Source organism: Solanum tuberosum, unplaced genomic scaffold, assembly GCF_000226075.1.
Source record: "Solanum tuberosum cultivar DM 1-3 516 R44 unplaced genomic scaffold, SolTub_3.0 scf01401, whole genome shotgun sequence".
Lineage (NCBI taxonomy): Eukaryota > Viridiplantae > Streptophyta > Magnoliopsida > Solanales > Solanaceae > Solanum > Solanum tuberosum.
Window position 1 is genome coordinate 1278 of NW_006240390.1, and position 5180 is coordinate 6457.

General features: G+C 29.6%; 1 pseudogene; it reads left to right on the forward strand.

The window, feature by feature from the left end:
• Positions 1-1772: 1772 nt before the first annotated feature.
• LOC102595444 (viridiflorene synthase-like) lies at positions 1773-3959 on the forward strand (annotated as a pseudogene).
• The last annotated feature ends 1221 nt before the right edge of the window (positions 3960-5180 follow it).

Genomic DNA, 5180 nt, shown 5'->3' on the forward strand with positions numbered 1-5180 from the left:
TTAATTATACGAATACACAACGCAAAGTACAAATTAAAAAGAGAGGCAAAAAAGGGAGGGAGGGGTGGGGTGGGGGGGAGACGAAAGGAGGGAGTCCTAAGAGGGAGAAAGATAAGAAAGATTAAACGACAGAAAAAATATGCTAGAAAGAGTAAAATATAATTATAGTATATAATTTTTTTAAAATGTAATTAGCATGTACAAGAAACACATGATTAGAGTTGTCAAAAAGGGTCGGCCCAGCCCCACCCAGCCCAAGCCTCGCGGGCCAAGAAATTTGAAGGGCCAAGGCGGGCTGGCCCTTCATTTGGTAGGGCCTGAAAATGCTCAACCCAACCCAATCCTAGAAGGGACGAGGGCTGAGGCGGGCTAGCCCTTTTTTTTTCTTTTCAAACTTGTAATTCTATAACATCAAGAAAATGAGAAGATTTTCAAATCAAATATGGCAAACAATGGTGTTGTTTCAATAACACTAGCAAAATTTTAGTGTAATTAGCATGTATCTCGCATACCAGATATGCGAGTGAGATAAGAGAGTGACAAGCAAGATGAGAGGGAGGCGAGGACACGAGATTTGTATATGTATCCTAGATACATGTGAATCTACTTTGATAGAGTGTATCTAGAACAAATTAACCTAATTTTGAGTCCATATATTCCGATATACATGTATCTGGGTACGAAGATTCATAATATTACAACATAGCGTGTATTCAAATTATTAGATTATATACTAGTGAGATTATTGTAAATTACTCTTGAATAAAAAGTTTTGTCCCGTGGACCAACCCCGGCCCAACCCTGATCAAGCCTCAAGGGCCAAGAGTTTATATGGATCGAGCTTATAAGCTCTAATTTTAAATGGACTTAAAAAATCATATCCCAATCCTACCTCAATAACGGATAGGATTAGGCCGACCCATGGGCTAAGCCCATTTTGACGGCTCTACACATATGATACATGTTTGCTACTATGTGACTTTTCCTTGTTTGGTTTTGGTTGGGGGAATACATAAAGATTAGGATTTTCCTCCCTTTTTACTTATTTTGGTCTTTTAAATATATATATGCTAACTATTTGACAATAACAAAAATATAAGAAAAGTTAATAGCTAAATTAAAATAAAATATACTTTGAAAATGCTAAAACTACTATTTTATTTATTAAAATCTAAATTTTTTAAAAATATATTTTTTAAAATTTTCTTTTAATTAAAAAAGTAACAACAAAATATATTTTAAAAATGCATGTGATTCTATTTATGTAGTTTTTCAATTTTTAAAAGCAAAACTTACTAAAAATGAAATAAAAATTAAAAGATTTAATTTAGACCTAAAAGAAATATTTAAACAATAAAAAATATAAAACTTGAGTTTTGATCAATAATCACATGTCTACAACTCAAAATTTTAAAAGCACCTAAAAAATTTACCATATAAAAATCCAAAAGGAATCTAGATTTTTAACACATACAAAAAATATTGGTATACATAAATTGGACAGATATTAAAAAAACTAAGATGATTCACAAATTTTAATTTGAAAAGTAATACATTCAACAATATATAGAACTCCTAGATAGAATTTTTAAATGGCATGCTGCCTAACATTTCTTCAATTTTTAAAAAGTGTTTCTCTCACATTTTAAATTATTATAATTTTCTGTATAAATAGTGATACCAATAGCAAAGGACTAAGCTCAAAACACTCAAAAACCCAAAATTTGAATAAATTTTCAGATTTTACAAAGTATTATCACAATATAGCAACAATGACTTCATTGGCTGGAAATGTAAACAATGAAAATGGAATTTTTCGTCTAGAGGCTAATTTTTCTCCTAGTCTATGGGGGAATATTTTTAGCAATTCTACTCGGAATAATCAGGTAAATATATGTATACAATCAAGTCTCTTTATAACGACATATGTTGTCTTGATATTTCTTGATTGCATACAATATAAATGATTAAATATTGTTATTATAGACGACTGTTATAGACTATGGTCTGACTATGTATGATTGTTTATTTGTCTTTATAGATATCCGAAAAAGTTATAGAGGAGATTGAGGGTTTGAAAGAAGAAGTGAAACACATGATAATAAGTACTACTACTACTAGCAATGACATTGAACAAAAAATACATTTGATTGACACTCTTGAACGTCTTGGTATTATTATCACTTTGAGAAGGAGATTGAAGATCAACTAAGCAAGATGTTTGATCAAAATGTCATTCATGAAGAAGATGATTTATACAAGATTGCATTATATTTTCGATTGTTTAGACAACATGGATATCCAATCTCTTCCAGTATGTTTCTATACTGAATGTCTTACGTTTTGTCAGCCTGAAGATACTCTTAATATCATCACACCTTTTTTATCTTTCCAATTATCAATATAAGGATGAGACTTTGTTCACACATTCAACAGTAACTCTGACATAACGATATATACTTTGTGAATTAGATTATTTCAACCAATTCAAGGACAACAATGGAGAATTCAAGAAAACTCTAGTTACAAATGCAAAGGGATTGTTAAGTTTGTATGAAGCAACACATGTTAGGAAACATGGTGATGACATATTAGAAGATGCATTTATTTTTGCAAAATTCCATCTTGAGAGGATAACACATACATTGTATTCTACTCTTGAAAAACAAGTAACACATGCCCTTATGCAATCTCTTCATAGAGGAATCCCAAGAGCTGAGGCACATTTTAACATTTCAATATATGAAGAATGTGAATCAAGAAATGAAAAGCTACTAAGGCTTGCCAAATTAGATTACAATTTGTTACAAGTGCTACACAAGGAAGATCTTAGTGAACTCACACAGTAAGTTGTTTTAATTTGTTTGTCCTACTTTTCTTTTTAGTTTGTTTTAAAAAAAATTATTAATTAATTCTTTCGTGTTTTTAACAACTCTTTAATTTCAAATTTCCATGTGACATGTTTAAGATCACAAGATTAAAGAACGTATATTTTGGTACATTTGACATATTTTTATACTAAAATCTGAAGATTCAAAAATACTTTTAACTTTCGTATATAAACTCTTATGTCAAGTTAAAATAGGACAAATAAATTAAAACGTATTATATATTAAGTTAACTAAACACTACTCTTGTTTATTGTGAAGGTGGTGGAAAGATTTGGATTTTGCATCAAAACTTTTCATATGTGAGAGACAGAATGGTGGAATGTTTTTTTTGGGCAGTTGGTGTGTACTTTGAACCACAATACTCTCAAGCTAGAGTTATGCTTGCAAAATGCATAGCTATGATTTCAGTAATTGATGATACATATGACTCTTATGGAACTCTTGATGAACTAATTATATTCACTGAAGTCGTAGACCGGTTTGTCACATAAATTAAAGACAGAAAAAAAGTATATCAAATAATTGATATACGGAGAGTATATATCTACAATCAATTAACCTTTTTTTTGTATGATTATAGGTGGGATATAAGTGAAGTTGATCGACTTCCAAACTATATGAAACCGATATATACATCTCTTCTCGATCTCTTCAACGAGTATGAAATCGAAATCGAATTAGAACAAGATAGATTCAATGGAGTTCATTATGTCAAAGAGGCAGTATGTCAATTAATTAAAAACACTAATATTATTTTCTTTTGATTTTATGAATTTTTCAACTATATTTTAATAAATATTATAAAAAAAATTCTTGAATAGATGAAAGAAATTAGTGAAGAGTTACTATATTGAAGCAAAATGGTTTCTTGAAGGAAAAATTCCATCATTTAAAGAGTATTTAGGTAATGCATTGGTTACTGGAACTTATTATCTACTTGCACCAACATCATTATTGGGCATGAAATCAAGATCAAAGAAAACATTTGATTGGATGATGAATAAACCAAAAATTCTTGTGGCTTCTGCAATAATTGGTAGAGTTATTGATGACATAGCTACTTATAAGGTATTGTCATATACTTCCTCTCCTCTGTACTTGTCCAATTTTTCTTTTAAAGTTATCTCTAATTACTTGTCTATTTTGACAAATCAAAAAAGGACAAAATAATTTTACCTATTATACCCTCAATTAATTACTTTGAAAAAGGTATAATTTCTTGAAAATCTTAAATTTTTAATCCATCAACTTCATAATTAATAGGGGTAAAATGATAAACTCACTATGTCAATTCAAAAGTGGACAAGTAATTAGGAACAGAGGGAGTACAATTTGTACATATGTGTTTGCCAACATATTATAAACATTCACTTCTAAAAATTGGGTCAAAATAGATGGACAGAGTCATTTTCTTTTTTTAAAAATGACAAATTGTGCATCATCGATTTTATCTTCGTCGCTTTCATGAAATTGACGGACAGGGATGGTTATTCGTCGGTTTTAATCGACACATAATCGACTTTGTCGGTTGGTTTCTGTTGGTTTCATCGCTTTTATGAAATCGATGGACAAGGACGGTTATTCGTCGGTTGGTTATGAAAAAACGACAGACATGGTCAATCTTTTAGAAATATACATAAAAAATGTAGCTACTTGGAATCAAATTCAAGTATTTTCTATGATTTTGGATAATTCTACCTCTTGACCACACATGATCTTTACTAAAATATTTTCATAGTTTTTATTTATAATCTTCAACTTCAATTTTACACTTCAGAAATTGATCCTATCCTTCGGTTTTTTGTAAAAAAAGAAAATACTAAAAATCGAGGGATTGCGTCAATTTTTTAAAAAATATATATTTTTGCGCGAAAAGAAACTCGATAGATACCCCATGCTCATCTATTTATTTTTTTTAAAAAATAAAAATAAAAACTGGCCGACAAAATCGATTTTTCCTTAATTATTTGGACCTACCCCATAATGGATTTTTTTCATTATTTTTAGTAGTGATTTTTTATAACATTCTCATTAGGGGTGTTCACGGTTTGGATAAAAACCGATCCAAATCGAAAAACCAAACTAAACCGATAAAATAAAATCGATTTTATTTGGGTTTGGTTTGGTTTGGTTTTAGATTTTTGAAAACCGATAGTATTTGGTTTGGTTATGGTTTTATTGGAAAAATCCGAAGAAATAACCGAACCAAACCGATGAATTATATACATATATTTTATTAATATACATACTTAATATATTGTTTTTATAAACAATTTTAAAGATCTTATA